At 38.8% G+C, this 11,477-nt stretch overlaps 1 non-coding gene across 1 annotated transcript; it reads left to right on the top strand.

Annotated features, from left to right (window-relative positions):
* The first annotated feature begins 7,010 nt into the window (after nt 1–7,010).
* Nucleotides 7,011–7,118, top strand: LOC148576074 (small nucleolar RNA R71). Its single transcript, XR_015904048.1, has one exon. It is a non-coding gene; the product is annotated as a small nucleolar RNA R71 (small nucleolar RNA).
* The last annotated feature ends 4,359 nt before the right edge of the window (nt 7,119–11,477 follow it).

The raw sequence follows: 11,477 nt of genomic DNA, 5'->3' as shown, positions 1-11,477 counted from the left end.
TTTGAAGAAGAGGTTGGGAAGCTCTTACCAACCCAATCCAATAAGTCAGAATCTTAATGGTTCAAGAGTTCTATGCCACTGCTTGTGAATCCGAACCCAAAGAATTGGCTCACAATGGTTCGGGGGAATTACTTGGATTTCAGTCCAAAAAATGTGAGGTTGGTAGTTAACTTACCAATGATGAGAGGAGATCCTCATCCTTTCACTAGAAGGGTCAACTTTGATCAAAGGTTGGACCAACTCCTCATGGACATCTGTATGGAAGGAGCTCAATGGAAGAGAGACTCCAAAGGCAAGCCAGTTCAACTAAGAAGGCTTGACCTCAAGCCCGTGGCTAGGGAATGGTTGGAGTTCATCCAACGTTCTATCATTCCCACTAGCAACCAGTCTGAAGTTACAATAGACCGGGCTATCATGATCCATAGTATCATGAATGGAGAGGAAGTAGAAGTTCATGAGATCATACCTCTAGAACTATACAAGGTGGCGGGCAAGCTCTCCACTTTGGCAAAGTTAGCCTTCCCTCATCTCATCTGTAACTGGTATACGAAATTGTTACTCTGAGGTTGTAAAATTTGTTGTTCGTTCTCTCCCTGGCAATGGCGCCAATAACTGGTGCACAATACCATGGTCCAAGCATAACTTCACAACTTCGCACAACTAACCAGCAAGTGCACTGGGTCGTCCAAGTAAGAAAACCTTACGTGAGTAAGGGTCGATCCTACGGAGATTGTCGGTATGAAGCAAGCTATGGTCACCTTGTAAATCTCAGTCAGGCAGATATCAAATGGTTATGGAGTTTTCGAATTATAATAAATAAATAGAAAATAAAGATAGAAATACTTATGTAATTCATTGGTGAGAATTTCAGATAAGCGTATAGAGATGCCTTCGTTCTTCTGAACTTCTGCTTTCCTGCTGTCTTCATCCAATCAGTCTTACTCCTTTCCATGGCAAGCTTTCTGTAAGGGCATCACCGTTGTCAATGGCTACATCCCATCCTCTCTGTGAAAATGGTCCAAATGCTCTATCACGGCATGGCTAATCATCTGGAAGTTCTCGATTATACTGGAATAGGATTTACTATCCTTTTGCGTCTGTCACTACACCCAGCACTCGCGAGTTTGAAGTTCGTCATAGACATCCCTTCCCAGATCCTACTCGGAATACCACAGACAAGGTTTAGACTTTCCGGATCTCAGGAATGGCCATCCATGGGTTCTAACTTATACCACGAAGATACTAATAACTCGGACTAGGTCCCTTGTATTAGATATCTAAGAGATACTCATTCTAGCTTGGTTGCATGTAGAACGGAAGTGTTTGTCAGGCACGCGTTCATAAGTGAGAATGATAATGAGCGTCACATAATCATCACATTCATCATGTTCTTGGGTGCGAATGGATATCTTAGAAGCGGAATAAGTTGAATTGAATAGAAAACAGTAGTACTTTGCATTAATTCATGAGGAACAGCAGAGCTCCACACCTTAATCTATGGAGTGTAGAAACTCTACGGTTGAAAATACATAAGTGAAAGGTTCAGGTATGGCCGAGAGGCCAGCCCCCAAAACGGGATCACAGGATCAAAAATACAATCCAGGATGTCTAATACAATAGTAAAAAGTCCTATTTATTCTAAACTAGCTACTAGGGTTTACAGAAGTAAGTAATTGATGCATAAATCTACTTCCGGGACCCACTTGGTGTGTGCTTGGGCTGAGCTTTAGCTTTCCACGTGCAGAGGCTTCTTTTGGAGTTGAACGCCAAGTTGTAACGTGTTTTTGGCGTTCAACTCTGGTTCGTGACGTGTTTCTGGCGTTTAACTCCAGACTGCAGCGTTGAACTGGCGTTCAATGCCCTTTTGCGTCGTCTAAACTCGGCCAAAGTATAAACTATTATATATTGCTGGAAAGCCCTGGATGTCTACTTTCCAACGCAATTGAAAGTGTGCCATGTTGAGTTCTGTAGCTCCAGAAAATCCACTTTGAGTGCAGGGAGGTCAGAATCCAACAGCATCAGCAGTCCATCTTCAACCTCTGAATCTGATTTTTGCTCAAGTCCCTCAATTTCAGCCAGAAAATACCTGAAATCACAGAAAAATACAAAAACTCATAGTAAAGTCCCGAAATGTGAATTTAACATAAAAACTAATAAAAACATCCCTAAAAGTAACTAGATCCTACTAAAAACATACTAAAAACAATGCAAAAAAGCGTATAAATTATCCGCTCATCACAACACCAAACTTAAATTGTTGCTTGTCCCCAAGCAACTGAAAATCAAATAGGATAAAAAGAAGAGAATATACTATAAATTCCAAACTATCAATGAAACATAGCTCCAATCAGATGAGCAGGACTTGTATCTTTTTGCCTCTTGAATAGTTTTGGCATCTCACTTTATCCATTGAGGTTCAAAATGATTGGCATCTATAGGAACTTAGAGTTCAGATAGTGTTGTTGATTCTCCTAGTTCAGTATATTGATTCTTGAACACAGCTACTTTATGAGTCTTCGCCGTTGCCCTAAGCACTTTGTTTTCCAGTATTACCACCGGATACATAAATGCCACAGACACATAATTGGGTGAACCTTTTCAGATTGTGACTCAGCTTTGCTAAAGTCCCCAATTAGAGGTGCCCAGGGTTCTTAAGCACACTCTTCTTTTGCTTTGGACCTTGACTTTAACCGCTCAGTCTCAAGTTTTCATTGACACCTTCACACCACAAGCACATGGTTAGGGACAGCTTGGTTTAGCCGCTTAGGCCAGGATTTTATTCCTTTAGGCCCTCCTATCCACTGATGCTCAAAGCCTTCGGATCCTTTTTATTACCCTTGCCTTTTGGTTTTAAGGGTTATTGGATTTTTGCTCTTGCCTTTTGGTTTTAAGAGCTTTTGGCTTTTTCTGCTTACTTTTTCTTTTTCTATTTTTTTCTCTTTTTTTTCCTGCAACCTTTGTATTCACTGCTTTTTCTTGCTTCAAGAATCATTTTTATTATTTTTCAGATTATCAAATAATATGTCTCCTTGTCATCATTCTTTCAAGAGCCAACATATTTAACATTCTTAAACAACAACTTCAAAAGACATATGCACTGTTCAGGCATTCATTCAGAAAACAAAAAGTATTGTCACCACATCAATATAATTAAACTAAGTTCAAGGATAAATTTGAAACTCATGTACTTCTTGTTCTTTTGAATTAAAACATTTTTCATTTATGAGAGGTGATGGATTCATAGGACATTCATAACTTTAAGACATAGTTACTAAATACTAATGATCATGTAATAAGACACAAACATGGATAAGCACTTAACATAAAGAAAACGAAAAACAGAGAATTTAAGAACAAGGAATGTATCCATCTTAGTGATGGTGGCGTTTCCTTCTTGAGGAACCAATGATGTCCTTGAGCTCTTCTATGTCTCTTCTTTGTCTTTGTTGCTCCTCCCTCATTGCTCTTTGATCTTCTCTAATTTCATGAAGGATGATGGAGTGCTCTTGATGTTCCACCCTTAATTGTCCCATGTTGGAACTTAATTCTCCTAGGGAGGTGTTGATTTGCTCCCAAAAATTCTGTAGAGGAAAGTGCATCCCTTGAGGTATCTCAGGGATTTCTTGATGATGAGCTTCCTCATGTGTTTCTTGAGCTCCATGAGTGGGCTCTCTTGTTTGCTCCATCCTTTTCTTAGTGATTGGCTTCTCTTCCACAATGGGAATGTCTCTTTCTATGTCAATCCCAGCCAAATTGCATAGATGGCAAATGAGGTGAGGAAAAGCTAACCTTGCCATAGTGGAGGACTTGTCAGCCACCTTGTAGAGTTCTTGAGGTATATGCTCATGAACCTCCACCTCTTCTCCAATCATGATGCTATGGATCATGATGGCCCGGTCTATAGTAACTTCAGACCGGTTTCTAGTGGGAATGATTGAGCGTTGAATGAACTCCAACCATCCTCTAGCTACAGGCTTAAGGTCCAGTCTTCTCAGTTGAACCGGTTTGCCTTTTGAGTCAATCTTCCATTGAGCTCCTTCCACACATATGTCCATGAGGACTTGGTCTAACCTTTGATCAAAGTTGACTCTCCTTGTGTAGGGGCGTACGTTCTCTTCCATCATTGGCAAGTTGAACGCCAACCCTACATTTTCCGGACTAAAATCTAAGTAATTCCCCCGAACTATAGTGAGATAATTCTTTGGGTTTGGGTTCTTACTTTGATCATGGTTCCTTGTGATCCATGCATTAGCATAGAACTCTTGAACCATTAGAATTCCGACTTGTTGGATGGGGTTTGTTAGAACTTCCCAACCTCTTCTATGGATCTCATGTCGGATCTCCGGATACTCATTTCTCTTGAGTTTGAAAGGGACCTCGAGGATCACCTTCTTCTTGGCCACAACATCATAGAAGTGGTCTTGATGAGCTTTGGAGATGAATCTTTCCATCTCCCATGACTCGGAGGTGGAAGCTTTTGTCTTTCCTTTCCCTTTTCTAGAGGATTCTCCGGTCTTAGGTGCCATAAATGGTAATGGAAAAACAAAAAGCTTATGCTTTTACCACACCAAACTTAGAATACTGCTCGCCCTCGAGTAAGAGAAGAAAGAATAGATGAAGAAGAAGAAGAAAATATGGAGGAGAGGAGGGAGATGGGGATTAATTTCGGCCATATAGGGTGGGTTTGGGTGGGAAATTGATTTTGAATTTTGAAGGTAGGTGGAGTTTATGAGGTAGGTATATGGGGAAGAGTGTTTATTGGAAAGAGAGGATGAACATTGAGAAGAGGGAAGAGAGTGAGTGGTGGTAGGTGGGGATCCTGTGAGGTCCACAGATGCTGAGTTGATCCTATGGGGTCCACAGATTCTGAGGTGTCAAAGATTTGCATCCCTACACCAATTAGGCATGTAAAATGCCTTTGCATGCAATTCTGGCGTTTAAACGCCGAATTGATGCTTGTTCTGGGCGTTCAGCGCCCAGATGCAGTATATTTCTGGCGTTGAACGCCAGCCAGATGCTTGTTTCTGGCGTTTAGCGCCAGCTCTTCCTCAGTGTGCATTTCTGGCGTCTGAACGCCAGGTTGCTGCTTGTTTCTGGCGTTCAACGCCAGATCCATGCTCTGTTCTGGTGTTGAACGCAAGCCAGATGCTCCTTACTGGCGTTTAAACGCCAGTAAGTCCTTCCTCCAGGGTGTGATTTTTCTTCTGCTGTTTTTTATTTTTTTTCAATTTTTTCAGTTGTTTTTGGGACTCCACATGATCATGAACCTATGAAGACATATAACTAATAAAAAATATAATTAAATAAAAATTGGGTTGCCTCCTAACAAGCGCTTCTTTATTGTCAATAGCTTGACAGTGGGCTCTCATAGAGCCTCACAGATGTTCAGAGCATTGTTGAGACTCCCCAACACCAAACTTAGAGTTTGGATATGGGAGTTCAACACCAAACTTAGAGAGTTTGGTTGTGGCCTTCCAACACCAAACTTAGAGTTTGACTGTGGGGGCTCTGGTTGACTCTGTTTTGAGAGAAGCTTACTGTGCCTCTTTTCCATGTTTACAGAAATATGTCCTTGAGTTTTAAACTCAAGGGAGTCCTCATTCAATTGAAGGACTAGTTCACCTCTGTTAACATCAATCACAGCTCTTGCTGTGGCTAGGAAGGGTCTTCCAAGGATGATGGATTCATCCACATCCTTCCCAGTATCCAGGATTATGAAATCAGCAGGGATGTAAAGGCCTTCAACCTTTACTAATATGTCCTCTACTTGTCCATAAGCCTATTTTCTGGAATTGTCTGCCATCTCTAATGAGATTTTAGCAGCTTGTACCTCAAAGATTCCCAGTTTCTCCATTACAGAGAGTGGCATGAGGTTTATTCCTGACCCCAGGTCACATAGAGCCTTCTCAAAGGTCATGGTGCCTATGGTACAAGGTATCAGGAACTTTTCAGGATCCTGTTTCTTCTGAGGCAATCTCAGTTGATCCAATGCATTCAGTTCATTGGTTCATTGCACTAAGGAACTTGGCAACTTGCTCTTCAGTAACATCTTCATTCTCTTCAGAAGAGGAGTACTCTTCAGAGCTCATGAATGGCATAAGGAGGTTCAATGGAATCTGTATGGTCTCTAGATGAGCCTCAGATTCCTTTGGTTCCTCAAAGGGAAACTCCTTATTGATCACTGGACGTCCCAGGAGGTCTTCCTCCTTGGGATTCACGTCCTCCCCTTCCTCTTTGGATTCGGCCATGATGGTTATATCAATGGCCTTGCACTCTCATTTTGGATTTTCTTCTGTATTGCTTGGGAGAGTACTAGGAGGGATTTCAGTGATCCTTTTACTCAGTTGGCCCACTTGTGCCTCCAAATTTCTAATGGAGGACCTTGTTTCATTCATGAAACTTACAGTGGCCTTAGATAGATCAGAGACTAAGTTTGCTAAATTAGAGGTATTTTGTTCAGAGTTCTCTGTCTGTTGCTGAGTGGATGATGGAAAAGGTTTACTATTGTTAAACCTATTTCTTCCACTATTATTAAAGCCTTGTTGAGGCTTTTGTTGATCCTTCCATGAGAGATTTGGGTGACTTCTCCATGAGGGATTATAAGTGTTTCCATAAGGTTCACCCATGTAATTCACCTCTGCTATTGCAGGGTTCTCAGGATCATAAGCTTCTTCTTCAGAAGATGCCTCCTGAGTACTGTTGGATGCAGCTTGCATTCCATTCAGACTCTGAGAAATTATATTGACTTGCTGAGTCAATATTTTATTCTGAGCCAATATGGCATTCAGAATATCAATTTCAAGAACTCCCTTCTTCTGAGGCGTCCCATTACCCATAGGATTCCTCTCAGAAGTGTACATGAACTGGTTATTAGCAACCATGTCGATGAGTTCTTGAGCTTCTGCAGGCATTTTCTTTAGGTGAATGGATCTCCCTTTAGAAGTATCCAATGACATCTTAGCTAATTCAGACAGACCATCACAGAATATATTCAGGATGGTCCATTCTGAAAGCATGTCAGAAGGATACTTTTTGGTCAGTTGCTTGTATCTCTCCCAAGCTTCATAGAGGGATTCACCTTCTTTCTGTCTGAAGGTTTGAACATCCACTCTAAGCTTGCTCATCTTTTGAGGAGGAAAGAACTTGGCTAAGAAAGCCGTGACTAGCTTATCCCAAGAGTTCAGGCTATCTTTGGGTTGAGAGTCCAACCACACTCTAGCTCTGTCTCTTACAGCAAAAGGAAAAAGCATGAGCCTATAGACTTCAGGATCTACTCCATTAGTCTTAACAGTATCACAGATCTGCAAGAATTCAGTTAAGAACTGAAAAGGATCTTCAGATGGAAGTCCATGAAACTTGCAATTTTGTTGCATTAGAGAAACTAATTGAGGTTTAAGCTCAAAATTGTTTGCTCCAATGGTAGGGATGGAGATGCTTCTTCCATGTAAATTAGAATTAGGTGCAGTAAAGTCACCAAGCATCCTCCTTGCATTATTATTATTTTCGGCTGCCATATCCTCTTCTTGTTCGAAAATTTCTGTAAGGTTATCTCTGGATTGTTGTATTTTAGCTTCTCTTAGTTTCCTCTTCAGAGTCCTTTCAGGTTCAGGGTCTGCTTCAACAAGAATGTTCTTTTCCTTGCTCCTGCTCATATGAAAAAGAGGGAACAGAAAAATAATAATAATAGGGATCCTTTTTGCCCAGGTATAGAGGTTCCCCTATGTGAGTAGAAGAAGAAAAGAATGTAATGTAAAGAAGGGAAGTAGAGAAAATTCGAACCCAGATGGAAGAGGGGGTTCGAATTTGTGTGAGATGAAGTGTTAGTAGATGAATAAATAAATAGAAGGAGATGAGAGAGAAAGAGGATTTTCGAAAATAAAATTTTGAAAAGGGGTTAGTGATTTTCGAAAATTAGGAATGAAATCAAGTTAAAATTAAAAATTAAAATAATTAGTTAATTAAAAAGAATTTTTGAAAAAGAGGGAGATATTTTCGAAAATTAGAGAGAGAGAGTTAGTTAGGTAGTTTTGAAAAAGATAAGAAACAAACAAAAAGTCAATTAGTTAGTTGAAAAAGATTTGAAAATCAATTTTGAAAAGATAAGAAGATAAGAAGTTAGAAAAGATATTTGAAAATCAAATTTTTGAAAAAGATAAGATTTAAAAAAAAAAGATATGATAGAATTAGTTTTGAAAAAGATTTGATTTTTAAAATCATAATTAATGACTTGACTCACAAGAAATCACAAGATATGATTCTAGAACTTAAAGTTTGAATCTTTCTTGATAAGCAAGTAACAAACTTGAAATTTTTGAATCAAAACATTAATTAATGAGAATATTTTCGAAAATTATAAGATAAAATTAAGAAAATATTTTTGAAAAATATTTTTAAAATTTTCGAAAATAAATAAGAAAAATGAAAAAGATTTGATTTTTGAAAAATATTTTGAAAAAGATAAGATTTTTAAATTGAAAATTTGATTTGACTCATAAGAACAACTAGATTTTAAAAATTTTTGAAAAAGTCAATCCAAATTTTCGAAATTTATGAGTGAAAAAGGGAAAGATATTTTTTTAATTTTTGAATTTTCAATGAGGAAAGAGAAAAACATGAAAAAGACTCAATGCGTGAAAGTTATGGATCAAAACAATGAATGCATGCAAGAATGCTATGAATGTCAAGATGAACACCAAGAACACTTTGAAGATCATGATGAACATCAAGAACATATTTTTGAAAAATTTTCAATGCAAAGAAAACATGCAAGACACCAAACTTAGAAATCTTTCATGTTCAGACACTATGAATGCAAAAATGCACATGAAAAACAAGAAAAGACACAAAACAAGAAAATATCAAGATCAAACAAGAAGACTGGCCAGGAACAACTTGAAGATCATGAAGAACACTATGAATGCATGAATTTTTGAAAAATGCATAAAATTTTTAGAAAAAATGCAATTGACACCAAACTTAAAAATTGACTCAAGACTCAAACAAGAAACACAAAATATTTTTTATTTTTATGATTTTATGATTTTTTTTTGGATTTTTCAAAAATTAATGTGAAAAAGAAAATAAGAATTCTAAAATCTTTAAGAAGAATTCCAGGAATCTTTCAATATTAGCCCAAAGCTCCAATCAAAGGGTTGGACATGGCTTAATAGCCAGTCAGCTTTAGGATATAAATCAGGCATGCAACAGCTGATATTCAAATTAACTTGCCTCTATGCTGATGGTTGGAAGCCCCTATCCAAAAGAATTAGACCTGGCTTTACAGCCAGCCAGGCTTCAACATGCTTCATGAAACACTAGAATTTATTCTTAAAAATTTAGAATAATTTTCGAAAACAAATGAGAAATTTTTGAAAGATTTTTGAAAGATTTTTGAAAATAAAACAAAAAGAAAATTACCTAATCTGAGCAACAAGATGAACCGTCAGTTGTCCAAAATCGAACAATCCCCGCAACTGCGCCAAAAACTTGGTATGCGAAATTGTTACTCTGAGGTTGTAAAATTTGTTGTTCGTTGTCTCCCTGGCAATGGCGCCAATAACTGGTGCACAATACCATGGTCCAAGCATAATTTCACAACTTCGCACAACTAACCAGCAAGTGCACTGGGTCGTCCAAGTAATAAAACCTTACGTGAGTAAGGGTCGATCCCACGGAGATTGTTGGTATGAAGCAAGCTATGGTCACCTTGTAAATCTCAGTCAGGCGGATATAAAATGGTTATGGAGTTTTCGAATTATAATAAATAAATAGAAAATAAAGATAGAAATACTTATGTAATTCATTGGTGAGAATTTCAGATAAGCATATAAAGATGCCTTCGTTCTTCTGAACTTCTGCTTTCCTGCTGTCTTCATCCAATCAGTCCTACTCCTTTCCATGGCAAGCTTTCTGTAAGGGCATCACCGTTGTCAATGGCTACATCCCATCCTCTCTGTGAAAATGGTCCAAATTCTCTGTCACGGCATGGCTAATCATCTGGAGGTTCTCGATCATACCGGAATAGGATTTACTATCCTTTTGCATCTGTCACTACGCCCAGCACTCGTGAGTTTGAAGTTCGTCACAGCCATCCCTTCCCAGATCCTACTCGGAATACCACAAACAAGGTTTAGACTTTCAGGATCTCCGGAATGGCCATCCATGGATTCTAACTTATACCACGAAGATACTAATAACTCGGACTCGGTCCCCTGTATTAGATATCTAAGAGATACTCATTCTAGCTTGGTTGCATATAGAACGGAAGTGTTTGTCAGGCATGCGTTCATAAGTGAGAATGATGATGAGCGTCACATAATCATCACATTCATCATGTTCTTGGGTGCGAATAGATATCTTAGAAGCGGAATAAGTTGAATTGAATAGAAAACAGTAGTACTTTGCATTAATTCATGAGGAACAGCAGAGCTCCACACCTTAATCTATGGAGTGTAGAAACTCTACCGTTGAAAATACATAAGTGAAAGGTTCAGGCATGACCGAGAGGCCAGCCCCCAAAACGTGATCACAGGATCAAAAATACAATCCAGGATGTCTAATACAATAGTAAAAAGTCCTATTTATACTAAACTAGCTACTAGGGTTTACAGAAGTAAGTAATTGATGCATAAATCCACTTTCGGGGCCCACTTGGTGTGTGCTTGGGCTGAGCTTTAGCTTTCCACGTGCAGAGGCTTCTTTTGGAGTTGAACGCCAAGTTGTAACGTGTTTTTGGCGTTCAACTCTGGTTCGTGACGTGTTTCTGGCGTTTAACTCCAGACTGCAGCGTAGAACTGGCGTTCAACGCCCTTTTGCATCGTCTAAACTCGGCCAAAGTATGGACTATTATCTATTGCTGGAATGCCCTAGATGTCTACTTTCCAACGCAATTGGAAGCGCGCCATTTTGAGTTCTGTAGCTCCAAAAAATCCACTTTAAGTGCAGGGAGGTCAGAATCCAACAGCATCAGCAGTCCTTCTTCAACCTCTGAATCTGATTTTTGCTCAAGTCCCTCAATTTCAGCCAGAAAATACCTGAAATCACAAAAAAACATACAAACTCATAGTAAAGTCCAGAAATGTGAATTTAACATAAAAACTAATAAAAACATCCCTAAAATTAACTAGATCCTACTAAAAACATACCAAAAATAATGCCAAAAAGCGTATAAATTATCCGCTCATCACAACACCAAACTTAAATTGTTGCTTGTCCCCAAGCAACTAAAAATCAAATAGGATAAAAGGAAGAGAATATACTATAAATTCCAAACTATCAATGAAACATAGCTCCAGTCAGATGAGCGGGACTTGTAGCTTTTTGCCTCTTGAATAGTTTTGGCATCTCACTTTATCCATTGAGGTTCAGAATGATTGGCATCTATAGGAACTCAGAGTTCAGATAGTGTTGTTGATTCTCCTAGTTCAGTATGTTGATTCTTGAACACAGCTACTTTATGAGTCTTGGTCGTGGCCCTA

The sequence above is a fragment of the Arachis ipaensis genome, chromosome B1 (assembly GCF_059453495.1).
Source record: "Arachis ipaensis isolate K30076 ecotype BB chromosome B1, ASM5945349v1, whole genome shotgun sequence".
NCBI classification, from domain to species: Eukaryota; Viridiplantae; Streptophyta; class Magnoliopsida; order Fabales; family Fabaceae; genus Arachis; species Arachis ipaensis.
The sequence above is the reverse complement of the archived record's forward strand: the minus strand, read 5'-3'. Positions and strand labels throughout refer to the sequence as shown.